Source organism: Bos mutus, chromosome 10, assembly GCF_027580195.1.
Source record: "Bos mutus isolate GX-2022 chromosome 10, NWIPB_WYAK_1.1, whole genome shotgun sequence".
NCBI classification, from domain to species: Eukaryota; Metazoa; Chordata; class Mammalia; order Artiodactyla; family Bovidae; genus Bos; species Bos mutus.
Window position 1 is genome coordinate 3,821,578 of NC_091626.1, and position 27,765 is coordinate 3,849,342.

Here is a 27,765-nt window from a genome sequence, read left to right on the forward strand (position 1 = left end):
ATAAAACAGCTTTAAAAATAAGATAAAACATAGCTATCAAACCTGGGGTGGGGGAGAGGAATGTTCTTTCAGTTCAGTTCAGTCGCTCAGTTGAGTCCGACTCTTTGCGACCCCATGGACTATACAGCACGCCAGGCCTCCCTGTCCATCACCAACTCCCGGAGTTTACTCAAACTCACGTCCATTGAGTCGGCCATGCCATTCAACCATCTCATCCTCTGTCGTCCCCTTCTCCTCACCTTCAATCTTTCCTAGCATCAGGGTCTTTTCAAATGAGTCACCTCTTTGCATCAGGTGGCCAAAGTATTGGAGTTTCAGCTTCAGCATCAGTCCTTCCAAAGAAATCCCAGGACTGGTCTCCTTTAGAATGGACTGGTTGGATTTCCTTGCAGTCCAAGGGACTCTCAAGAGTCTTCTCCAACACCACAGTTCAAAAGCATCAATTCTTCTGCGCTCAGCTTTCTTTATAGTCCTACTCTCACATCCATACATGACTACTGGAAAAACCATAGCTTTGACTAGATAGACCTTTGTTGGCAAAGTGATGTCTCTGCTTTTTAATATGCTGTCTAGGTTGGTTACAACTTTTCTTTTACTGAGACCTAAAAGCATGTCCCATTCCCCAGAGGAGGAATTGTCACACCTTGGTAAACAGTAGCCCAAGAGACCCATGAGAAGGTCATATCACAGGGACACTCAGGATTCATTATATTTCATGGGCTGCATCCTCTGTGCTTAGAACAACTAGTCACACAGGTAAATGCCTGATTAAAGTTTGCTGAATCAATGAATGAATGAGTATCTCACCACTTAGCCTCTCTGTGACTTTCAGTTCTGTCTCCTTGGATACCCTAAACTGGTAACTCTCCCTAGAAATTTTCTTTGAAGTTTTCACTTCAGAATGATTAGTACTGTAAAAGCAGGCATAATCTGAGGAGTCCCTGCTGTTTTTCTTTTACTGCTATACCATTTGGCTTCCATTACTGTGAAAAAATACCTAGAAAGCTTCCACAAACTTCCACAATCACATCTGCTTGGCCCCAGAGGCTTTTTGTTAAATGTACTGTCTATATTACTTGGCTCATACTAGTTTATATGTATTTCATCAAAGAATATCTTACCATCTGCTAATAAGAATAAGCTTGATAACCCTTTGTCCCAAGTGGCTTGTTTGGTATTAGTCTGGAAAAGGAGGAAGGGGTGAAGTAATCCCAGGAGGCCAAAGTGACTCAATGTGCTTCCAGACTCTTACCAACAGGCTCACCATGTCTGCTCTAAGCTACACCCTACTCACACCTTTAGCCAAGTGAACCCTGCCCACACTCCACAGATACACCTCTGAAATATTCTGGGATCAGAGGCTGGTACCAAATTAGATATCTCAATTAAAGGTTAAATATACCAGAAGTCTAAATCTATCTGGGAGGATAGAAAGGCCTTGGCAGTATTACTTTTTGTGTATATAATTAGTAATCCTAAAAGACAGTCATCCTGTGCAACTTTATTATGCAAAGCAATTAGTATTATGCAAAATACTGATTCAAATCATAGCATGATTTTTTTTTGTCCTTTTGCTGGAAGATATGAGCTAAATTTCTATTAAATATTCATCTACCTTTTGAATCACCTGATGTATTCAGTTTAACTCTTTTGGATATAGCAACAATAAAAGAAATTATATGACTAACTTAAAGATCCGAAATAGCAGAAACAAGTTTTTTCAAGTCTGGGAAATTAGAGCAGCCATTCTACTTTGCTGCCACAAAATACAAATACAGAAATTAGGTTTCTACTCTCAAAGCCTTTTTTCTGGAAATAGCTTTCTTTCTTGCTTATAGAATGAGAACCAGCCACCACAGCATTTTTATGGGTCTTTTTTCAGAAATGAAGTGGCTCAAGAATGGTTAGAGAAGGAAGTGGATGCAGGGCTGGTGGCTCAGCAACCTCTAATTAGAGAAGCCCCACGTGATGCATAGTCTATACTTGGACCACCCAAGACAAAACTGTCCACCTGTTTCACATTTTGTTGCGTAAACCAAACCCGAAGTATTTTTCCAAGGAAGTGATCAGCAGGTAACTGTCAGTTTAAAAATTCTCCATGGAGAAATAGTATAAATGGCCCATAAAAGAGATGAAAAGATGCTCAATCTCACTTACATTGAAGACATTAAAATTAGTGTACTTTCTCACCTCTTTGTTGGTCTACTGAAATAGCCTTCTAACTGCTCGCCATCTTGCAAACGAAGCAATTGTCTAAAAGTAAAAATCATGTCCGTCCACTGCTAGAAACCTGGCTTCTGAGTTCACTTATTAAATATATTTAACCATAAATTACACCATTCTTTAACCTAAATTGTATCAATCTGAAACTTTTTACATTTACAATATCAGAAATCTTTTCATGTTAGCACATAGATCTGTCTTCTTAGCTGCTGGGTAGTATTCCACAGGTTCCCTTAGCTATTCTCTAATTAATACACAGCTAAATTGTTAACGATTTTTTTGCTGTTACAAATAAGGCTGAAATGAACATCATGTATGTGCCTTCTTGCCACACAAGAGTGTTTGTCTAAGGAATGAAACTCCAGTACTTTGGCCACCTCATGAGAAGAGTTGACTCATTGAAAAGACTCTGATGCTGGGAAGGATTGGGGGAAGGAGGAGAAGGGGACGACAGAGGATGAGATGGCTGGATGGCATCACTGACTCGATGGACGTGAGTCTCAGTGAACTCCGGGTGTTGGTGATGGACAGGGAGGCCTGGGGTGCTGCGATTCATGGGGTAGCAAAGAGTCGGACACGACTGAGCGACTGATCTGATCTGATCTGAAGAAGTAATTTCTTAAAAAATAGCCACTGCCAAGTTGCCTTCCCAAGCAGCTGTGAGGACACCCCACCAGCGGAGTGTGAGAGGCCTACGAACCAACTTTGCTGACATTTGCTTCTAGACTCTCTGAACTGTTCCACTATCTATTCCTGTGACTTGTACCATCTTTAATTCTGGGAAATTCTTGTCTTTAATTATCTTTTTTTTTTTGGCCATGTGGGCATGTGGGATCTTAATTCCCAGACCAGGGATTGAACCCAGGCCCTTGGCAGTGAGAGGAAGAAGTCTTAACTACTGAGCCGCCAGGGAAGTCCCTTTAATTTTCTCTTTAAATACTGTATCCCTCCCTCTTCTCCTTTTTCTCCTGTGAATAGTGGAACTTCTGAATCTACACTTTGTTTCTTCATTTTCCTTTCAGACTTCCCATCTCCTCCACCTTTACACCCTCCTAGGGGGAATGTCTTGACCCCAATCGTTCAATTCACACATGCCCTCTTCCATACCTCCATCAGCCGTGGGTCGCACCCTCTGAAGCAGCGCTTCTTCTAGGTGCCACCCCAGATGCCGGGCAGCGAAGGCGGGGGCGCAGGCGCAGCTGGTGTCCACCCTGGGGCCCAACCATCTCCGCGGTCCTGGCCTCGCTTGGCAGCCATGGGGCCATCGAGGCAGCTCCTGCACTCCCGTGATCGTGGGTGCCGCGGGCTCCGGCAAGTGTACCCTGGCACTGCTCATTACCAAACACTTCCAGCTGAAGACCTTCTCCAGTGGGCATCTGATCCGAGACAACATGTGAAGGGACACAGAAATCAGGGTGCTGGCCAAGACCTTCATGGACCAGGGGAAGCTCATCCCGGACAACCTCATTATTCGGCTGTTGCTCCAGAAGCTGAAAAATGCCATCCAGTATAACTGGCTGTTATGTGGTTTCCCCAGGACACTTGCACAGGCTGAAGCCCTGGACAGAGTCCATCAGGTACACTCGGTGATGAACCTGAATGTACCATTTGAGGTCATTGGCATCGCCTCGAGGCTCGCTGGGTTCATCCAGCCAGTGGCCGCGTCTATAACCTCGGATTTAACCCTCCCAAAGTGGTCGGTGTGGACGATGTGACTGGAAAGCCTCTCATTCAGCCTGTAGACAATAAACCTGAGACACTTAGCAAAAGAATGAAGGTTTACCAAGACCAAACGAAACCGGTCCTGGAATATTATCAGAAAAAGGGAGTATTGGAAACATTTTCTGGAACAGAAACCAGTAAGATCTGGCCCTGTATGCAGGCTTTCCTGCAAACCAAAGTCCCACTGAGACACCCAAAAACTCAGTTACTCCAGGAGGAAAAATCCTTGTGATCAGTAAGATGAACAGAACTATTCCTTCTTTCACAAGAAGGTCCTCGTTCTAAGACTCCACCATGTACGAATTCTTTGAAAATTATATTAGTTTTATTTCTGTGGATTTTATTCTGGACATAAAGGATATGCCAAATGAGTCTGATAATAAGAATTGTCTTTTAAAATTGTCTAGTGTGTTTTATCCAGCTGTCTTCTATGGGTGTGCAATTCAAAAACATCAGAGATGTCTAAACTTTAAAAAATTCTTTTAGACCAAAAGTAAAAGAGCAATTGGTAGTAATCTAACTTTTGTTTAGTAATAATAAATGACTGGTAAGGTTTTATATTTTTCCAGAAAAGTAAAAAATTAAAATACTAATTTGGAGAAAATATTTCATCAGAAGCTTTTGCATAGCCAGATGCCCAAAAAAAGGAAAAAAAAAAAGACATTTCTAACATGGAGGACATGATTTTGTGAGATGCTATCTCTATAAAATTCCAGATAAAAATAACTGAATGCAGAATGCAAATTTACTGCTGACTTTAAGAAATCTATAAAGTGGCCACATGAGCTACATTAATTTTGTTGATAAACATACCTTCCATTTCCTCAGAACTTTCTATTTTTTATTAAAAAAATCAACATTTAGGTAAATATTATTTAGATAGAACTTGTTTTCTTTTGAAAATACATGTTTACTGAGAGATATAACTTATGTTAGAGATTGACATTAGAAGTTCTTGTATAAGCACCAAAATTGAATAAATTTTCTTTAATGGAAAATGTAATTGACATGTTTTCAGATGTTAAGAAATGTGTGTTTGAGGAGACTTCCCTGGCAGTCCAGGAGTTAAGATTCCACACTTCCTCTGCAGGGGGCACAGGTTCCATCCCCGGGTGAAGAACTAAGATCCCACATCCCACATGCTGTGTGGCCAGGAAAAAAAAAAAAGTGTTTTAGGATCTTCTTGCCAGTTCTCTTTTTGATCAATATGCCTTGGTGAGTAACACATTAAAGTATTAAAAAAACAAAGAATGAATAAAAAAACTCATGCCGTTATGTAAAATACAAATAGTGTATAATTAAGAAACAAAAATAGATCAAGCATGCCTGGTGGGAAATTTCCTTGACAGAAATAGCTATCATAATTAGTAAATGGAAATTTACTTGCTAGAAAAAGCCATCATAATTAGTAAATGTGGCACTAGAAAGGCTTTATATGATAGAATGGACTAGGAAAGTAACTGAATTTGCTGAAGGTGGAGTTCTTTATTCCTGATCAAAGAAGTTGATACCTCCTGGCATTCACTGACATCCCATCTTAAGAGAAGAAAATCTTGCCACTTTTTTCTGAGCAGCCATTTTAAAATAAGCATTTTGGGTTCCTTCGGTGGGGTCAGGAGAATGTGTGCTTATGTTTTATGGCCTGGACTAGTGGAGCAGTATGAGAAGCCAAGGAGAAGCTAGGCTATTTCCTAAATGATATTTTTACTCTATTTTAGTTAGTGCTAAATCAAATGAAACAAGTCCTTGTACAAACTATTACTGCCTTTGAAAAATTCATCCCATTTTATTCCAGGCACTTAAAACACAAATACCATCAAATGTTTCTTATGTATTTGCAGGGTGGGGGGAGGGGGCTTATTTTTCTTTCTTTTGATTTTTTTCATTCATTGTCAGTTTTTCAAAACAGACCAAGCCTTTTAAAAAGATCTACAGAAAACATTTCATACTTTAAAATATTTTCTGCTGCTGCTAAGTCACCTCAGTCGTGTCCGACTCTGTGCGACCCCATAGATGGCAGCCCACCAGGCTCCTCTGTCCCTGGGATTCTCCAGGCAAGAACACTGGAGTGGGTTGCCATTTCCTTCTCCAATGCATGAAAGTGAAAAGTGAAAGTGAAGTCGCTCAGTCGTGTCCGACTCTAGCGACCCCATGGACTGCAGCCCACCAGGCTCTTCCGTCCGTGGGATTTTCTAGGCAAAAGTACTGGAGTGGGGTGCCATTGCCTTCTCCAAAATACTTTCTATAATGTCTTATACTGTTAGATGCTTTCCAAGAAGTAAAATACTGAACTTATGAACTATCACTAGTCACTAGGTTATAAGGCATCATTAGTTCTTATCATAAAAAAACTGGACTTCAGAAAAAAATATCTACCTATTCAGTATTTTATTAAACAGGCCAAGTTTTCACCTTCATGACCTCCAGTTGATTTGTGACTCCTCTATCCTCACACATCTATCAGAAAAATCTACATATGCTTATTCTTAATTTCTGCTTTGCTTGCTCTGTTGTTTATCTTGCTTGAGTGTCGGTTCATCCTTCATGTTGCATCTGTCATCTTTGGTAGTGTTGGTCTTGCTCGTATGCGTGGCGATCTTGTCTCTGTAATGTCTAAGGTTGAGATTCCCTGCTGGATTGCATGAATTACATCCTCTGTCAGTGGGTCATATTCGTGGGAAGACTGCTGGTCTAAATTGTCCTCTGGCCTTTTCTCAGGGACCAGGAAGAAGGAAAATCCACGGGGTGAGATTTCTCTGGGGTGTTCAGGTCTGTTGCCCAATTTCCCTCCTTATGGCACAGGGCCATATCTGTCTAAACTGTTCTCCCTGGCCATGACTCCTACCTGAGGCTGACACTTTGTCACTGCTGTTTGGCTCAAGAGCAGATGGAAGAGCATCAGTAGAGGATGAGTTGCTGGCCCTCCTGCAGCAGTGCCCCGAGGACCGATGTGTCAATTGTCCTTGATACCCTTCTGCTTTCGGGTCTGCCACCTGTGGGGATGGAGTCTTGGTGCTCCTTCCCCTTCTGGGTATTAGGCTCTATAAGCATTTTAGATTTGGCTCTGTGTTTTTGCATCAATGCAGTCTACATCCCATATTTTAGGATTTATCATGGTTTCTGGTTCACTGAAAGTTTCACTTCTTACATAGGATCATTAGTTAAGGCCCTTGCTATAGGAATGAAGACGCTGGTCCACCATCCTGAAATAGAACCAAATTTCCTTGTCTACCCTCAAAATACGTAAGTCATCAAGCCTAGAGCTGTGCCCTTCAACTCTGGCCACACGTAAGAATCAGCTGGGAGCTTTAAGACGTACACTGACACCCTGGATATTTTGATTAATTATCATGGGTGGAAGCCATGGTTAGTACTATGTTGAACTTACAAAGTCCCCTGGCTTTTGTAAACCACTACCTTAAAGTAGGGGCTTCCCAGGTAGCTCAGCAGTTAAATAATCTGCCTGCAATGCAGGAGACACAAGTTCAATCCCTGGGTCAGGAAGATGCCCTGGAAGATGGCATGGGAACCCACTCCAGTATTCTTGCCTGGAGAATCCCATGGACAGAGGAGCCTGGTGGGCTACAGGCCATGGAGTCACAAAGAGTCGGACACAAATGAAGCAAGTGAGCATGCACACATGCACTTTTAACAGCAGAGCTGACTTCCTCTGAGATAGCCAGCGTTCAAAAAAGTTTTCAGCAGAGACTCAAAAACCACCTGGCAGTCTCACCAGCTGGAACATTCATCACAAAAGGCTCTGTCTGCCTTGTCATTTTTTCCGCCCACACACAGAAATATTTAAGCAATCGATGTTTTATCATTATTTTATCATTAGTCATCACCATGGATAACTAACCCTTTTCATTTTATCTGTGTTATTTATCAACTGCCACATCAAATATGTCATCTACTTATTGATTTTTGGAAGCTTGCTTAAATAAACACCTTTTCCTGTGTGCCCAGTGGGTCAAGCTCTCTGATAGTTCTATTGTATTTAAACTCAGCTAATGGTGCTCATTTTCAAGTATGAAAGTGAAAGTGAAGTCAGTCGTGTCCGACTCTTTGTGACCCATGGACTGTAGTCGGCCAGGCTCCTCCATCCATGGGATTTTCCAGGCAAGAATACAGGAGTGGGTTGCCATTTCCTTCTCCAGGGACTCTTCCTGACCCAGGGATCAAACCCACGTCTCCCGAATCACAGGCAGACTCTTCACTGTCTGAGCCACCGGGGAATGCCTGTATTTTCAAGCATGCAGCTTGTGAAACCAACTTGCAATGAAATCATGATAGATTTTCTAGTCTACAATAGCTTTTGTTTAGTTCTAACTAAAAACCTGGGGAAAAGCCAATTAAATGAATTCTGAAGATGAAGTAACCCAAAATACAATTCAATTATGTAAAAATTTGAAAAAATGTTCTACTAGTAACTGACACACACACACACACACACATGCTCAGCCGTGTCTGACTCTTTGTGACCCCATGGAATATAGTCCACGGAATTCTCCAGGCCAGAATACTGGAGTGGGTAGCCGTTCCCTTCTTCAGGGGATTTTCCCAACCCAGGGATCAAATCCAGGTCTCCCGCGTTGCAGGTGGATTCTTTACCAGCTGAGCCACAGGGAAGCCCAGTAACTGACACAAACTTGTGTAAAGGAAAATGGGAACATGTTTATGTGCAACTGTAGGATGTCCTTACTCTCCAGTCAGGCCTAGGATCATGGTCTTGTGAAATCCTTGTGTGCTTCTGGTGGCTGACCATCTAGATAGCTTTACTGTGATGCCTTCTCCAGCAAGGGGTAGGAAAACACCAGGTATGTAGAATGAAAACAAGTCAGAACAGAGTTAAGGTCGGGAAAAGGTATTAGGAAGGACAACAGATTGGAGATGTGAAAGAACTTTGAATATTATGACACAGCAGTACCTCTCTCAGCGAGCTGAGGAAATTTCCATCATGTCAAGGGATTGGGAAAAAACATTCAAAAGTAAAGAGGATGTTGGGCCACCTGCAAACAGAATTTGGTTACTGAAAACTGTAAGGATTGGGGAATGTATCAGATCTCCCACTGAGTCACACTACTCCATGGATGGCGGAAGCCCACCCAGTTATGATTATGGGAAAGGGTAGAAGTCATGGGATGAAAGAAATGAGGAGGAAGCAAAGTTAGAAGTTGACTGGAAAGACTCTGGGAAGAGAATGGGACATTGTTACTTGGCGGAATTTGAGGGTGGAATAAATTAGAAGAAAATCTTTGGAACTAAGAAAGAAATCAGAAAATATTGGCGAGAGAATTGATAGAATTGTGATAGAAAAAAAAAAGGAACAGACTCAGAACAAACTCTAGTTATGCTTTCTCAATATTTTTTTCTCCTTATTAAAAAAAAGAAAATGCCTACTACATATCCCGTGAACACTGGGACACTGGAAAGAACCATTAACTTAGGTAAATAAAGAAGTCCAGGTCAATTACTTTGAAGCAAATGAAGTCTTAAGGGGTTTGCACCTAGCAAGAATAGGATTCACTTCCTGGCACCATTAATTACCATTTGGAATGGTCATTTCATGCTCTAAGAGGTAGAAAAGTTGCATGTAATATGTCTCCAAATGTGATCATTTCAGAAATCATTTGAGAACTGGTAAAAACTTTTAGCTAGTTTAACAATCCCAGAATCTTCCTTTTCTGAGTCTCCATGATATTGCTCTCAAAAGTTAACAAATTTAAGTAACAAGGCAATCAGATGACATATCTGTATGTATTTGGGGCTGGGGCTCAGAGGCAGGCTTCACAAGTGAAGGCAAGCTGAGATTCAGGCTGTCTGTATATATAACAACTACCATCTGACAGCAAGTAGTTTGTTAGTTGCTCTCTTGTTACTTAAAATGTCTTCCCAAAATGCAGGAGGCAGGGACCCTCAGGACCTGAAATCTTACCTGGAAGCTGTAGTGACTCTTGAGTCCCGAAGAGATGCCATGTGCCAGCCAAGGCTGCTTCCGTAGTTGTGGGCACCAGAGGGAGGGGAAATGTCAAGTTCTTGGGGAAAAAAAGAACTAAAACAAAATAAAATTAAAAAAAAAAAAATTAAAACAAACAAAAAACTAATGAAAACAGCAACACATAAGAATCATTTGAGCCCCTTTCGGGGACACTGCCCCTCTATTTGGATGACTTTATGGTTCTGGTCTCTTCTTGGATATGCTAGGGTTTTTGCCTTTAGCCAAGCATGCCTTAAACCATGATTCGTGGTGTCAAGAAAGTACAAAAGTCCTCCTATTTTCCACAGGCCCTTTCCCTTCTGATGATAGTCAGTGAAAGGGAAATACATTCTTCTATTCCACAGTTAACAGCAAAGCTTAGAATCATCTCAGAAGACTTAGCGTTAGTCGCTCAGTCGTGTCCAACTCTTTGCAACCCCATGGACTGTAGCCTGCCAGGCTCCTCTGCCCATGGAGTTCTCCAGGCAAGAATACTGGAGTGGGTTGCCATTTCCTTCTCTCAGAAGACTTAACACAGTGACTAATACTTATTCTAGAAAAAAAAAAATGAGGAATATAAGAGGGCAGTGAGAGTGACAGTTACCTATAGCACAGATGGTGCTGGGTTGGGATGCAAAAACCAGGAGCAAGGTCAAGAAAACTGGGACAGAAAGGGAAGCTAAAGGATAACCTGCCACACACCTGCCTGTGCCAAGCCTGGGAGGCAGGTAAGTATTGTGTTAGTCCAGGGACCTTCCTCCTCACCTCCTTCAGAGTGAGCTCTAAAAGTCTTCTCTGACACAACAGGCAATGGGCATATGTAATCCCTGGAAATCCCTAGCTTTTCCTGCACCAGGATTTTGCAGTGTTTCTAGACAACTTCTTCCCCTCCTCCTTGCACTAGAGAAAAGGGGTCCATTTCCTGCTCTGATGCAATACGGATGCCAACTGCCTGGAATCCACTCATCACCACATGGTCTTTTCAAGTCAGAATGCTCCCCTCCCCAGGTCTCACGTGAGATTGCTGCAAGTCACAGGATGACCCTGTCAGTGATCTAAAATGGAGCCAGCTGAGCACGAGGGCCCACAGGCAGATGGAGAACTCAGCCAATTTCTCCTATGCCAGCATGAACTACTGGTCAAGCATTCACATCACATGAACATCATGAGAACATGTTCATACAAGTGTGTGGGGCGAAGGAGGTTTCCTCCTCTCCAAACACATGTTCTAAAGGTGTAAAACCCGCTAATGTGCCTCAGTCTAGAGCTACATTAGGAAGCGTGTGCATCCTTAGGGAACCACACGCTCTATACAGTTTATCAGGAAAGTCCAGACACAGGCACGTGCATGCCTTCGGTCCAGATGTTTGGTCTTGCTCCCATTTGTTCCGCTGGTTCCTGTCTCCCAAAGGACAGAGCCTGGGGCTGTACGCGTGGATCACCAGGGCTGAGTTGAACTAGTCAATTCAGCAGGTTTACATGCTCAATCCGACCCTTACAAGAACCAAAAGGAGGTTCACTGTGGCTTTAGACAAGGGGTCATACTCTCCCCGGGAGAAACTCAATGAGCTGTATTTGTGTTTGGACTGCCCTGCCCACACTCACCGCCCATTTTAGACAGCACATGACTCTGACTCACAGGAGAGAGCAAAGTACAGCATGATGGCTTTAAAACAGGCTGCACACCCACTCCCTTGGGCCAGAGCCGAAAAACACCCAAGTCCCCGAGTGCCAACATCGAGGCCCCTCTCCTCTCCTGGCATCGCCAAACAGTGAATGAGGTCACCCACATCCAGCAAAACAAAAGCAAACATTTAAAAATACCTTCCAAGCACACAAGTTGACAACTTGAACAAAAATGTGGGGGGAAAAAAAAAAAGGCAAGTCATTTATAACTTGATGTCTTCTATGATATAGTTAGCTGTGCCCAGATGCTGCGGGTGGGATGAAGCCGGAAAGAGGCCACAACAACAGAGGCTCTGAGGCCATCAAGGAGGGGCTGGAGGACCTTTTCAGAAGAGCCAGCGGCTCCAGGTGACAGCATGGAAATGAAGTGCCACACACGCCAGCTCCCTTCCCCATGGCATCATGCCTTTGCTAGGTTAATTCTCAGAAGTTCTTTGCAGCCAGGTCTGAAACCCACTCAAATTTGCTCAGATAAGTGGTGAATTGTGTGGGGGTAGAAGGGAGAAAGGAGCATGCCCACTCTAGGTATGAAAAAGTCTTGGGAACTCAGGATGATGACTAATAAATTAGAGCTCAGAAGGGGCAGGAACTGGGATCCCTGAGAAGCACCCCCAAGTCAGAGCCAAGTGCCCTCACTTAGGGCAGGGGTCTCAGGTTCCAAAGCCTATGGGGGTTCACATACATGAAACAGGGGCCTTAAATGGGAAAGCTCTTGTCACTGAGGCTCAGGGTCCCATGGCAGCAAGTAATCACCTACAAAACTCTAGAGGAAGCCTTGCCTTCAAATGAAGGCAAAGGTTTATTCTAACTCTTTCCCATGAAACTTGCTAGTCTTTAGACATGAGTTTTCTGGATCATCCGACATAATTCTTTCTGGTTCACACGGTTGCCCTAGTTCAGATTTTATCATTAAAGTATGTGGTCAGGAACCAAGGTTATTTCCCATAGAAGTAACTGTCCTAAAATGGAAAACCCTAACTGTGCTCCCGTGAGCTTGGCAGGCCGTGAGATCCCTCGGAAACCAATGTCACCTCTTCCACCATCTGCCTCATGGCACCTGGTGGTCTTGCTGCTATCTTCCTGCTGTGTCCTCATCCTGTTCTCATAAGCAGGGTTCTGATGCCACAGGAAAGAGTCAAAATAAACCTTTGCCTTCATTTGAAGCCTTGAGTAAATAAACTCCTGGGCACATGCCAACTCCTGTGGGTGCACATGTGTCCTCACCCATCAGCAAGAAGCAAACAACCAGGCAAAAACCACATGGAGATCACTGCCCGTTCCCAGGAGTGCGTGTTCAGGCAGTGTCAGTTCCCATCCAGGGGCTGGCGGACAGATTCCCTAACTAGCTCCGCGGGTCCTGGGGAGACGCTCCTCTGTGTTCTGTTGCCCCGATTCTCTGCATGGGCCCTGGGAAGGCCAGGTCCTTGGAGAGCCAATTAATAGTCCACATTTATGGAAGGAGGAGAGCCAGGGAAGGAGGGGAAGATGAGAAGTGGAAGTAAAAGAGAGGGAAAGGAAAGAGAGAAGGACAGTGACAGGGAGATGGGATGTGGGAAATAATACCTTTATTGCAGCCATTTAAATTAATACAGACTGAAGTCAGTCTGTACTTTAAATATTCAGATAATGATACTGAAGGAAATTTAACAAATGCAAACTCTTTGTGCTATTAATTTAGAAAATCAGGCTTGGGGAGGATTGTGCTATTGGAAATAACTCTATTACTAATAAAAAGAAATTGTAGAGAGATTGTAGAGAAAAAATTCAATCTGTACAAAAATATATACAGTGACAAATAAAAGACTCTCTCCACACCAAATTCCTGGGCCACTTTTCCTTCAGTTAGCAGATTTTAACTTCCTTCTGAGGAAAAAGAATAAACATATACACACACATACACTCCACATAAAAAAAGTATATATGGAGAAGGCAATGGCACCCTACTCCAGTACTCTTGCCTGGAAAATCCCATGGATGGAGGAGCCTGGTGGGCTGTAGTCCATGGAGTCGAGAAGCGTCAGACATGACTGAGCGACTTCACTTTCACTTTCCACTTTCATGCATTGGAGAAGGAAATGGCAACCCACTCCAGTGTTCTTTCCTGGAGAATCCCAGGGATGGGGGAGCCTGGTGGGCTGCCGTCTATGGGGTTGCACAGAGTGGGACACGATTGAAGTGACTTAGCAGCAGCAGCAGCACACATATATGGTACAGTAAATTATATATGTATATATAATTTTGTATATGGTATATCATTTATTTTTTAACTTAAATTATAGATACATAATTAATATATGGCACAATAAAACAATAAATATATAATATGTATTTAATTATATATAATTTATATATGGTATATGTTTATATATTATACAATGAATAAATATATATAATAAGATATATGACATAATTATATATGCCATATATTTGAACATCAATTAGAATGGACAGGAATGGTTGAATTTAATTCACGTGACCATTATATCTACTACTGTGGGCAAGAATGCCTTAGGAGAAATGGAATAGCCCTCACAGTCAACAAAAGAGGCTGAAATGCATTACTTGGGTGCAATCTCAAAAATGACAGAATTATCTGTTTGTTTCCAAGGCAAACCATTCAACATCACAGTAATCCAAGTCTATGCCCCAACCACTAACACCAAAGAAGATGAAGCTGAATGGTTTCATGGAGACCTATAAGACTTTCTAGAACTAACACCAAAAAAGGATGTCCTTTTCATCATAGGGGACTGTAATGCAAAAGTAGGAAGTCAAGAGATACCTGGAGTAACAGGCAAGTTTGGCCTTGGAGTACAATATGAAGCTGGGCAAAAGCTAACAGAGTTTTGGCAAGAGAACACACTGGTCAAAGCTAACACCATTTTTCAACAACACAAGAGACGACGCTACACATGGACATCACAAACTGGTCAAACTGAAATCAAATTTGATTGTACTGTTTGCAGCTGAAGATGGAGAAGCTCTATACAGGCAGCAAAAACAAGGCCAAGAGTTGACTGTGGCTGAGATCATCAGCTCCTTACTGCAAAATTCAGGCTTCAGTTGAAGAAAGTAGGTAAAACTACTAGACCATTCAGCTATGACCTAAATCAAATCCCTTATGATTACACAGTGGAGGTGATGAATAGATTCAAGGGATTAGATATGGTAGACAGAGTGCCTGAAGAACTATGGATGGTGGTGGGTAACACTGTACAGGAGGCAGTGACCAAAACCATCCCGAAGAAAAGAAACGCAATAAGGCAAGGTAGTTGTCTGAGGAGGCTTTACAAATAGCCGAGGAAAGGAGAGAATCGAAAAGCAAGGGAGAAAGGGAAAGATATACCCAACTGAATGCAGAGTTCCAGAGAATAGCAAGGAGAGATAAGAAGGTCTTCTTCAACAAATAGTGCAAAGAAATAGAGGAAAACAACAGAATGGCAAAGACTAGACATTTATTCAAGAAAATTGGAGATATCAAGGCAACATTTCATGCAAGGAAATGGGCACAATATAGGACAGAAGCGGTAAGGACCTAACAGAGGCAGAAGAGATTAAAAAGAGGTGGCAAGAATACACAGAAGAACTGTACAGAAAAGGTCTTAATGACCCGGATGACCACAGTGGTGTAGTCACTGTAGAGCCAGACATCCTGGAGTGTGATATGAAGTCAGGTGGGCCTTCGGGCATTACTACCAACCAGGCTAGTGGAGGTGATGGAATTTCAGCTGAGCTATTTCAAATCCTAAAGGACGATGCTGTTACAGTGCTGCACTCAATATGTCAGCAAATTTGGAAAACTCGGCAATGACCACAGGACTGGAAAAGGTCAGTTTTCATTCCAATCCCAAAAAAGGGTAGTGCCAAAGAATGTTCAAACTACCATACAATTGTACTTATTTCACATGCTAGCAAGGTAATGGTAAAAATACTTCAAGTTAGGCTTCAGCAGTTCATGTACCAAGACGTTCCAGATACACAAGCTGTGTTTAGAAAAGGCAAAAGAACCAGAGATCAAATTGCCAACATTCACTGGATCATAGAGAAAGCAAGCGAATCCCAGAAAAACATCTGCTTCATTGTCTACGAGAAAGCTTTTGACTCTGTGGATCACAACAAACTGTGGAAAATTCTTAAAGAGATGGAAATATCAGGCCACCTTCCCTGCCACCTGAGAAAACTGTGTGCAGCTCAAGAAGCAACAGCTAGAACCAGACATGGAACAAAGGACTGGTTCCAAACTGGGAAAGGAGCACAACAAGGCTATATATTGTCACTCTATTTATTCAACTTACCTGCAGAGTACAGCATGTGAAATGCCAGGCTGGATGAGTCACAAGCTGGAATCAAAACTGCCAGGAAAAATATCAACAACCTCAGATATGCAGATAATACCACTCTAATGGCAGCAAGCAAAAGGAACTAAAGAACCTCTTAAAGAAGGTAAAAGAGGAAGAGTGAAAAAGCTGGCTGAAAACTGAACATTCAAAAAATGAAGATTATGGCATCTGGTCCCATTCAGATCAGATCAGATCAGTCGCTCAGTCGTGTCCGATTCTTTGCGACCCCATGAATCGCAGCACGCCAGGCCTCCCTGTCCATCACCAACTCCCGGAGTTCACTGAGACTCACATCCATCAAGTCAGTGATGCCATCCAGCCATCTCATCCTCTGTCGTCCCCTTCTCCTCCTGCCCCCAATCCCTCCCAGCATCAGAGTCTTTTCCAATAAGTCAACTCTTCGCATGAGGTGGCCAAAGTACTGCAGTTTCAGCTTTAGCATCACTCCTTCCAAAGAACACCCAGGGCTGATCTCCTTCAGAATGGACTGGTTGGATCTCCTTGCAGTCCAAGGGACTCTCAAGAGTCTTCTCCAACACCACAGTCAAAAGCATTAATTCTTCGGCGCTCAGCCTTCTTCACAGTCCAACTCCCACATCCATACATGACCACAGGAAAAACCATAGCCTTGACTAGATGAACCTTTGTTGGCAAAGTAATGTCTCTGCTTTTGAATATGCTATATAGGTTGGTCATACTTTCCTTCCAAGGAGTAAGCGTCTTTTAATTTCATGGCTGCAGTCACCATCTGCAGTGATTTTGGAGCCCAGAAAAATAAAGTCTGACACTGTTTCCACTGTTTCCCCATCTATTTCCATGAAGTGATGGGACCAGATGCCATGATCTTCGTTTTCTGAATGTTGAGCTTTAAGCCAACTTTTTCACTCTCCACTTTCACTTTCATCAAGAGGCTTTTGAGTTCCTCTTCACTTTCTGCCATAAGGGTGATGTCATCTGCATATCTGAGGTGATTGACATTTCTCCCAGCAATTTTGATTCCAGCTTGTGTTTCCTCCAGTCCAGCGTTTCTCATGATGTACTCTGCATATAAGTTAAATGAACAGGGTGACAACATACAGCCTTGACGTACTCCTTTGCCTATTTGGAACCAGTCTGTTGTTTCATGTCCAGTTCTAACTGTTGCTTCCCGACCTGCATACAGATTTCTCAAGAGGCAGGTCAGGCGGTCTGGTATTCCCATCTCTTTCAGAATTTTCCACAGTTTACTGTGATCCACACAGTCAAAGGCTTTGGCATAGTCAATAAAGCAGAAATAGATGTTTTTCTGGAACTCTTTTGCTTTTTCGATGATCCAGCGGATGTTGGCAATTTCATCTCTGGTTCCTCTGCCCTTTCTAAAACCAGCTTGAACATCAGGAAGTTCACGGTTCACATATTGCTGAAGCCTGGCTTGGAGAATTTTGAGCATTACTTTACTAGCGTGTGAGATGAGGGCAATTGTGCGGTAGTTTGAGCATTCTTTGGCATTGCTTTTCTTTGGGATTGGAATGAAAACTGACCTTTTCCAGTCCTGTGGCCACTGCTGAGTTTTCCACATTTGTTGGCATATTGAGTGCAGCACTTTCACAGCATCATCTTTCAGGATTTGGAATAGCTCAACTGGAATTCCATCACCTCCACTAGCTTTGTTCGTAATGATGCTTTCTAAGGCCCACTTGACTTCACATTCCAGGATGTCTGGCTCTAGGTCAGTGATCACACCATCGTGATTATCTGGGTCATGAAGATCTTTTTTGTACAGTTCTTCTGTGTATTCTTGCCATCTCTTCTTAATATCTTCTGCTTCTGTTAGGTCCATACCATTTCTGTCCTTTATCGAGCCCATCTTTGCATGAAATGTTCCTTTGGTATCTCTAATTTTCTTGAAGAGATCTCTAGTCTTTCCCATTCTGTTGTTTTCCTCTATTTCTTTGCATTGATCACTGAAGAAGGCTTTCTTATCTCTTCTTGTTATTCTTTGGAACTCTGCATTCAGATGTTTATATCTTTCCTTTTCTCCTTTGCTTTTTTTTCTCTTCTTTTCACAGCTATTTGTAAGGCCTCCCCAGACAGCCATTTTGCTTTTTGCATTTCTTTTCCATGGGGATGGTCTTGATCCCTGTCTCTTGTACAATGTCATGAACCTCATTCCATAGTTCATCAGGCACTCTATCTATCAGATCTAGGCCCTTAAATCTATTTCTCACTTCCACTGTATAATCATAAGGGATTTGATTTAGGTCATACCTGAATGGTCTAGTGGTTTTCCCTACTTTCTTCAATTTAAGTCTGAATTTGGCAATAAGGAGTTCATGGTCTGAGCCACAGTCAGCTCCTGGTCTTGTTTTTGCTGACAGTATAGAGCTTCTCCATCTTTGGCTGCAAAGAATATAATAATCTGATTTCAGTGTTGATCATCTGGTGATGTCCATGTATAGAGCCTTCTCTTGTGTTGTTGGAAGAGGGTGTTTGTTATGACCATTGCATTTTCTTGGCAAAACTCTATTAGTCTTTGCCCAGCTTCATTCCGTATTCCAAGGCCAAATTTGCCTGTTACCCCAGGTGTTTCTTGACTTCCTACTTTTGCATTCCAGTCCCCTATAATGAAAAGGACATCTTTTTTGGGTGTTAGTTCTAAAAGGTCTTGTAGGTCTTCATAGAACCGTTCAACTTCAGGTTCTTCAGCATTACTGGTTGGGGCATAGACTTGGATTACTGTGATACTGAATGGTTTGCCTTGGAAACGAACAGAGATCATTCTGTCGTTTTTGAGATTGCATCCAAGTACTGCATTTCGGACTCTTTTGTTGACCATCATGGCTACTCCATTTCTACTGAGGGATTCCTGCCCGCAGTAGTAGATATAATGGTCATCTGAGTTAAATTCACCCATTCCAGTCCATTTTAGTTTGCTGATTCCTAGAATGTCGGCGTTCACTCTTGCCATCTCTTGTTTGACCACTTCCAATTTGCCTTGATTCATGGACCTGACATTCCAGGTTCCTATGCAATATTGCTCTTTACAGCATCGGACCTTGCTTCTATCACCAGTCACATCCACAGCTGGGTATTCTTTGCTTCATGGCAAATAGATGAGGAAAAAGTGAAAACAGTAACAGACTTTATTTTCCTGGGCTCCAAAATCACTGCCAATGGTGACTGCAGCCATGAAATTAAAAGATGCTTGCTCCTTGGAAGAAAAACTATGACAAACCTAGACAGCATATTAAAAAAGCAGAGACATAATTTGCCAACAAAAGTCCATCTAGTCAAAACTATTGTTTTTCCACAAGTCATGTATGAATGTGAGAGCTGGACCATAAGAAAGGCTGAGCACTAAAAAATTTATGGTTTTGAATTGTTGTGCTAGAGAATACTCTTGAAAGTCCCTTGGACAGCAAGAAGATCAAACCAGTCAATCCTAAAGGAAATCAACCCTGGATATTCATTGGAAGGACTGAAGCTCCAGTACTCTGGCCACCTGATGCAAAGAGTCGACTCATTGAAAAAGACCCTGATGCTGGAAAAGACTGAAGGCAAAAGGAGAAAGGGGTGACAGAGGATGAGATGGTTAGTTGGCATCACTGACCCAATGAACATGAACTTGAGCAAACTCCGGGAGATAGTAGAGGATAGGGAAGGGTGGTGTACTGTAGTCCATGGGGTCGCAAAGAGTCAGACATGATTGACCAACTGAACAACAATTATATACACAATTTATATTTATATCATACAATTTATACAAAAGAGATCAAACTACACATGCTTTTTTGTAACTTACTCATTCTCACTGAATGATAAGACCTAAGGCTCTTTCATGCCAACCCAGGTCTCACTGTTTGCCTGGCTGCCTGATATCCCACTGAAGGCTTATTACTGTAACCAGTCCCCATTCATGGATACATAGGCGGCTTATAGTGTTGGCTCTTACAAACAATACTGGTTCTTGGTGAATATCTACCAGGTGAAATCCTGACTGGAATTGCTGAGTCAACAACTCTATACACCTTTATTTTTGATTAGTGCTGTATTTATTGTACAATAAACAATCTGTTACCTGTATTAATTAGTTTTTAGGCTTTCTGTATCTAATTAAAAACCTAGAGTAGTTTTGGCTTAACTACATGAAAGTATATTTTCTCTTTGTAAAATAAGATCAGAGACTGGCACTTCAGAAAGTCATCAGAGACCGAGGTTCCTTCTTTTTCTCTGCTCTGCTACACCAGGTATGTGACTTCTACCCTCAGTGGTCCAGTGTAGTTACTGAAGCTCAATACCTCACAACTGCATTCCAGGCAGCAGTAGAAAGAGAGGACAGAAAAGAGAGACACACCTCCTAGACGAGTTAGCTCCCTTTAAAGAGCCTTCCAAAAAGTCCTATATAACATTTCTGCTTATATCTCATTGACCAGAACAAAATCAAATGACCATGCCTTATAATAAGGGGGCTGGGAATATTTGGGCAGCCATTCAGCCTGTTAAACAATTAGGTTCAGCTTCTAAGGAAGTACAAGAGAAAGGGGGCAACGAGCTTTTCCCACACATCATTACTCATCTTGATAAACTCCAAAATGTTTCTTCTCTTCAATTTTTAGCAGAAAGAGCTGGATACAGACATTTATAACAAACAAAAAAGCTCTTCTACAACTCCCACCTTCTCATGGCTCTGTTTCATCTCTCTATTAAAGCGGGCATTTGGATGGCTTCATCTGAGAGAAACAGCAATGTTCATCGATACACAGAGCAGACATGTAGCTCTGAGAAGCTTCTGGCGCATGGCAGTGGCAGCTGTCATCACCAGGAAAGCCTTGGCTCCATGCATAATGAGTCCCCGCAAATCCATCCTCCAGCTCTAACAAAATTCAACTCAGAGACAATCTTGCTTCAGCTAACTCCTTCCCACTCCCCCATATTTTTTGGAGAAAACTCCAGTCCTATGATTTCCTCTATAAATATCTCAGCATATATCTCTAAAAAACAGACTCACAAAAACACCACAATGCCATCATCACATGTAAAAATAAAAACTCCTTAATACAAAAAGCCAGTGTTCAGCTTTCCAAGTCTCCAACTTTTTAACAATTTGCTTAAACAAAGAACCCAAATACGGTCCCTGCATTGCACCCGTCTATCCCCCACCCAGCCCAAATTTGGTGTTGCACCCTTCTGCTTAAATATAGGAAGAGTAACATAATAAAATCATTGACAAAGAACTTATGTTTCATGTTCTGCATGGTTCAAAATCTTGTCTCTGAAAGCAATTTCCAGAATGTGTCCTCCAAAAAGGCTCACCTGAATATATAGTATCAGGTATCAAGCAGCGTGTTCAAGTATCTGGGAGACAGAATCAATTCCCTGCCTATAGCTCAGACAGAATTAGTCTGGGCCTCGGTGTGTGCACCCTCTTGGCTAACCTCTGGGCTTTAGGAATGTCCAGGGCTCCTCAAAGCTCAGTTTCCTGGTTCACATCCTCTATCCTTTCCGGCTGGAAGATTGCCCTTCCCTGACTTGGTTTCTGCCTTCTGGATTTTTCCATGCCCACATGCCGTGTCCCTGCTTTCAACCTGCCTTGGTGGCTAGTTTTTAACCTCTGTTCCTAGATCCCAGCTTGGCTCTCCTCGTCCCAGTTGCGGATCCACCCCCTTTCCCAAACTGTCATTTCCGTCATTTCCCACACACACGCACATGCACATGACCGTCATCACCACTAAACACATGAGGCCAAATCATTTCTCTTTAATTGGCCATGTTATCACCATACCTCCTATTTCCTTCTGTCTTGCAGAAATTAATCACGTGGTGAGGCAGTAACACGGCTAAACGCATGCATGACAGCAATGCCCCTCCCCACAATCTGAATATAATAACAGATGTCCAGCCTGACATGGGGACCTGGTATTTACTTGGCGTACAGAGACTCCCCGGGATGTTGAATGATCAGAATTTACTGTATGATGTACTGATGTATAATGTGTGTCCAAACATAAGTTTAGTTTGGTGGCAAAGACGAAATTGTAAGAGTCTTGTTTCAGCAGCCTTACTGGATAAATTATACTTCTAAAATCCTGGGGCTGAATTAGTGCAGTAGCCAAAGAAAGGATCACAATGGGAGAAACACCGTTACTCTTCAAGTGTATTCACGCTCTGCTTTCTTCCTCTGCTCTGATCCTAAATGTTCTTGGCTTATCTGTACAAAACAGTCTCCTAAAATAATTTCCCCTCTAGGAGTCTCTGTCTCTGCTCCCTTCAATGGTGTAAACGAGTACCTTCTCAGTGGCTACCCTTTCAGTGAACTTTCTGCCTTCCAGAAATAGAGCTTGGCTAGAGCCGGCTAATCCTGGGTCCTGTGAACTGTCCCAGCGTGGAGGGGGCAGGCTGCTGTGACCGAGACTTATATAAAACTCTCCAGGGAGGTGCAGAGCCCAGCAGACGTAGGACCGCACCAGGCAGGGCCTCCCAGCTGGCCCAGCACTCCCTGCCCCTGCCATGCGAGCTATTGGCTAACTCAGGGTGGTTAATTTCATCACCTGTTATTTCCACTACAGCTCTGGCTGCTACCTTACTAGGGAATCTGAGGGAAGGTATCCGTCTACTTGCTAAGTCCAGATCAAGAAAGCAAGAACTCTTTGAAAGGACAACGTTCTTGACCGGGCCAGAGAACTAGGACTGAAACCCAGGCCCATCCCTACCCCGAGTGGCTGCAGCAGCACATTTATTCAAGGGATGGGCTGAACTGCAAGCCCCATGGAGGACAGCTATTTAGGCACAGAATCCTTGAACTAGAAGGGACTTGAGGAAGAGAGATGGTGCCGGGCAACTCTCTCATGACTGTTGTTAAAGGACATCAGGGTAACTGTCTAATAGACATCGCCACCTCCCTGAGAGCCCTTGCATGCAGAGAGGAATGAAGGAAGGAGCTGGAAAGCCACCTGAAATGCATGGTTCTCCTCCAGTTCAGAGAAAAGCCTTAACAGGAGAGACTCTGGAAGCAACAGGAAAACTAAGATGCAGGTCACTAGCAGATCTACTTCTTCCTTCTATTCCTCACTCCCAGTTCCATGGAAAATCAGGGGAGGTGATTCTATAGATAACATCCTAAGTGCCGTAACTGGTGAAGGCACATGTACTTGAAAAGTTACGTGATCTGGCAAAATATTTGTCTCAACTGAATCCTCTCAGCTCCGTGCTTCAATTCATTTACCTGTGCTATCTTCAGTAGGCTATTTTTACATGCCAAAAAGGAAAAGGTCTTTCACACAGACACACACAGTCTCCTGGTCACAGTCCAAGCCACCAGGCCTTGCCAAAGGAAACTGACCACTGCAGGTGGTCAGCATCGCTGAGAAGGATGCTCTTCTGGAACCAGCAGCCAAGTCCCTTGTCTTGAGCACGTTTAGTTATTGAGCAACTTTCAGCGCTGTCTTTACTTGCACATGTTAGAAAGGCTCCTTTAATCCATGTAAACTATCCACATACGTAGAATGAAGATTTCCTTTTAGACACCAAACTCCAGAAGCAACTCTTAATAGGAAAGTATAATTTACTGGAAAAGATGACAGACAAGGCTAGAATCAGTGCAGGGACCCGAGTAACAACTGGCTCTACAGGGAAATAAAACTCCAATTTGTTGTGTTTGCCATTTTCCACAGTGTTAATACTCCCACCTAGGCCAAGACCAAGCTACTCAGCTAACTTGCTTGAATATGGAGTTGGGAGGAGATGCATACAATTGGCTCTTGAAGGCAGATGTGAGCCGGTGAAAGGTCTCCTCAGTAGGCCACGAGCTGGAATGCTCAACCACAAATCATTCCTATCTCTTCCAGGGCATCTCACTTTTCCTACACCAGCGTAGAACTACAGGATTTTTATTTACTTTATCTTTGTTCCCCCAAAAGGATCAAATCAGGCCGTTTTTGAATCACTATTGTGTCTTGGTCTCTTCACTGTACAGAACTGACTCAATCCTTACTTTGGGATTCTACTAAAATCTAGACAACTTTGGGATGACTTGATAAGGATCTGTGGAACCAAGAGAAGCAGAAGAGCACAATGATTGAGAATAGGATTTACCATCCAAGCAAAGAGGGTTCAAAGTCAATTCTATCATGCAGATAAGCTAGGAGAAACAACTCAATCAAAGAATCAGTGGAAGATCTAAAAAGACATTTTTCTAAAGAAGACATACAGATGGCCAAGAGGCACTTGAACAGATGCTCAACATCGCTAATCATGAGAGAACCGTAAATCAAAACTACAGTGAGATATTGCCTCGCACCAGTCAGAATGGCCAACGTCAAGAAATAAAAGCAATAAATGCTGGAGAGGATATGGAGAAAAGGGAATCCTCCTATACTGTTGGTGGGAATATAAATTGGTATAACTACTATGAAGAACAGTATGGAAGTTCCTTAAAAACTAAAAACACATGTACCATATGACCCAGCAATCCCACTGCTGGTCATATACCTGGAGAAAACCATAGTGCAAAATGATATGTGCACTCCAATGTCACAGCACTATTTCCAACAGCCAAGATACGAAAGCAACTTAAGTGTCCATCGATATATGAATGGATAAATAAGATGTGGAGTGTCTGACTCTATCAACCCCACTTCACCTATAAACAAACTGTCCCAGAGAGGTGAGTGACTTAGACAAAGGCTGGACAATCTTTGCGTCAGAACTGGGCCATCCTGGACTTCAGGTCTCCTTCCACGTCTATTCGTTACACTAGGATTCCAACCAAAGGTCATTTTTCCCTTATCAAGCCCCAAGCTGGACAACAGCCCCATTCCAAAGCCTGCCTCCAAAGGATGATGAATCCTCTTCGCTCTCCCAGTCTGTGTCTGAACACACTGTTCCCATCCTACATTTGGCCAGGGAACCTTTCTGAACTTGACTAGTTCTACGTGATGAGAGCACAGCTGAGGCTCTTGGACTTCCCTAAATGGACTCTTACTTGTGAGTGATGTAAAGGCTTTGGAATTCTCAAAGGAAAAGCATTAAACAAACACTGGAGCTGGGAATGACTTGAGGGATGATCTAGCCCAGCTTCTCATGGCACTGACAAGCAATCAAGGTAGGGAGCTTGAGGGACATGGATCAGATTCCCAGACTGGTTGGCCAGTGGCCAAAGGGAACCTAGGTCCCAGGCCTCCTGGCTCCTGTGTGCTGCTCTTTCACCTTAGGCCAAGGCTATTTTGGGGGCCTTTGAATCCTCTTCTATAGACTTGGGATTTTCCATTGCTTTTTATAGAAGGCATTGAAAAAGAAAATAGAGGCAAGATCATCAACCCAAATGTGGAAAATAAACACAAGTTCTTCCTTTTCTGTTGCATGATCCTGCTCTTTCTTTCCCTAGAGGTAGACACGGCAACCCACTCCAGGGTCTTGCCTGGAGAATCCTATGGACAGAGGAACCTGGCGGGCTATGGTCCGTAGGGTCACAAAGAGTTGGACATGACTGAAGTGACAGCATGCTATTTCTTTACCCATTACACCCAACGCAGGGAAGATTAGAAAATGTCAATTAAGTACCACACCTTTAAACATTCTGTGGTATTTTTAACATATAAGTGAAATCTGATTCCCAATGAGATTTCCTTATACAAATGAAATCAAACGTCTGAATGAGTGGAATAAACACCAAGCTCAGAATGTCTTGGAATTCTTCTTTCTAAATAGTCTTAATAATTTCCTTTAGAGTACTTGCGTGTCTTCAGTGAAATGACCCTATACCTTGGTGAAACTGGGCTCTTACCACCTCCTCTAGCAAAGGCCACCCAAAAAAAGACTCCACTGTGCACCTTCATCTGTGAACCATGATGACACAGAGAATGTTGACCAGTTACGTAAACTGAGTATTCCTCCAGCTCTGAGGAAGCCAACCATCTTAGGGAACCTGTACTTCAGGAAAGAGACCTAGCTACGCCTGCTTTCACGATCAAGAACAAATCAGTCTCCCTTCAAGACCCAGATAAGCAATTCTAGTGAGGTTTGGTATATAGTCCCCTTCCTCCCTCCTTCCAATCTCCTGGGTTGCTTGCTGACACCAAAATTTTCTTTTACAAATGGTTGCACATAGAAAGGTAGGGCTTCCGTTGGTGGCTCATCAGTAAAGGATCTGCCTGCCAATGCAAGAGACGTGGGTTCGATCCCTGGTCTGGGAAGACTCCACATGCATGAGGCAACTAAGCCCACAAGCCAGAGTTCCTGATGGCCACATACCCTAGAGCCCGTGCTCCGCAACAGGAGAAGCCACTGCAGTGAGAAGCCTGGGTACCGCAACGTGGCCCCTCTCCCCACAACTTGATAAAGCATGCGCAGCAATGAAGACCCAGCACAGCAAAACATAACAAATAAATAAAAACCCCAAAGAGGCACAAGCTCAGATTTCCTCAATTACACAAGGCTCCTTCAAAGGCTCCCTAGCTAATTTTATGTTTATACGTTTGTTTGTTTTTTTCCTTCCTTAAAGAAACCCCTTCTCCAGATTACATATTTAGCCCCTGAGTGTGCCAGGTCAAGATTCTGTAGCAGAGTCACATGTGCAGGGCAGGCTGATGTGGTCCTGGACTGAAGCGCTCAGAGTTGCCTCTTCCACTTAGGTTTACTACAAGGACCACATCTCTCTATTTTCTGTGAAATCTACCTGATTTCGTCCCACTCTGCTGAGCTGTTGTGCGCAGACACACACACACACAAACACACACACACACATGCACACACACCCCTGAGGGTGGCTGCCCTGTCCATGCTTGGCACAAATTTCTGCCAAGACCAAAAACTTCAGAGTCTGTGTCCCCATCCCCTCAGGCACAGCATACAACCATCCCCCTGAGGATTAGCCACTTCCTTGGGCTCCACTGACGGGGAAGAACAAATCTGACTCCATACTGCATCTGGTTTTTTTTACTTTTAACCTTTGCGTTCTATTGCTTTTGTTACCAATTAATCATTAAAGGGGTGTTGTCTACAGCTTAAAGTGTACATAATGGCCCATCTCCAAGAGCCCTGCCTCTCATGCCTGGGTGTTAAACTAAAATATCTTTGTTTAGATCACAGAAAACATCCTGACTAGGCCCACCTATCAAGGAAAGAAGAAATTAACACATTCCCTCCAGAGTCTGGCTGGAACCAGGAAATATCTGTAACAACTTACTGCCTTAGGGGGCTTCCCTGGTAGCTCAGTGATAAAGAATCTGCCTGCTGATGCAGGAGATGTGCGCTCAATCCCTGGATCAGGAAGATCCCCTGGAGAAGGAAATGGCAACCCACTCCAGTATTCTTGCCTGAGAAATCCCATGGACAGAGGAACCTGGTGGGCTACAGTCCATGGGGTCACAAAAGAGTAAGACGTGACTCAACAACAACAACAAATTGCCTTTTTTACTTTATCTCCTCAACTCTCCCTCTCTGCTCTATTAAAACAACTAGCATTCAAATCCAAGCAAGATGGTTCTTTGGGACATTAGTCCACCATCTTCTTGGTCTGCTGGCTTTACAAATAACACTGCTATTCATTGTCCCAACACCTTGTCTCTCACCTGACTGGCCTGCTATGCAGTAAGCAGTATGAACCTGGACTCAGTAACACTTCTGACCAAATGGCGGGCACATTCCCTTCTCCAGAAACCCACTGACCTATTTCCTCTTATGCTACGAGAGAACCGCCCTCCTCTTCACTAAGCAGCTTCCTTTAAGACACTTGCCTCTTCTCTTTTCCGTTCTTTTAAGATAATCGTTTTGGTCTACTCTACCCCGAGTCTGAAGATAAACCAAACGCATGGGGTAGAGGCCCTGATCAGCAAACACTCC

The 27,765-nt window shown here is 43.1% G+C and overlaps 1 pseudogene; it reads left to right on the forward strand.

Moving 5' to 3' along the window:
- The first annotated feature begins 3,478 nt into the window (after window positions 1-3,478).
- LOC102272390 (GTP:AMP phosphotransferase AK3, mitochondrial pseudogene) lies at window positions 3,479-4,177 on the forward strand (annotated as a pseudogene).
- Window positions 4,178-27,765: the final 23,588 nt, after the last annotated feature.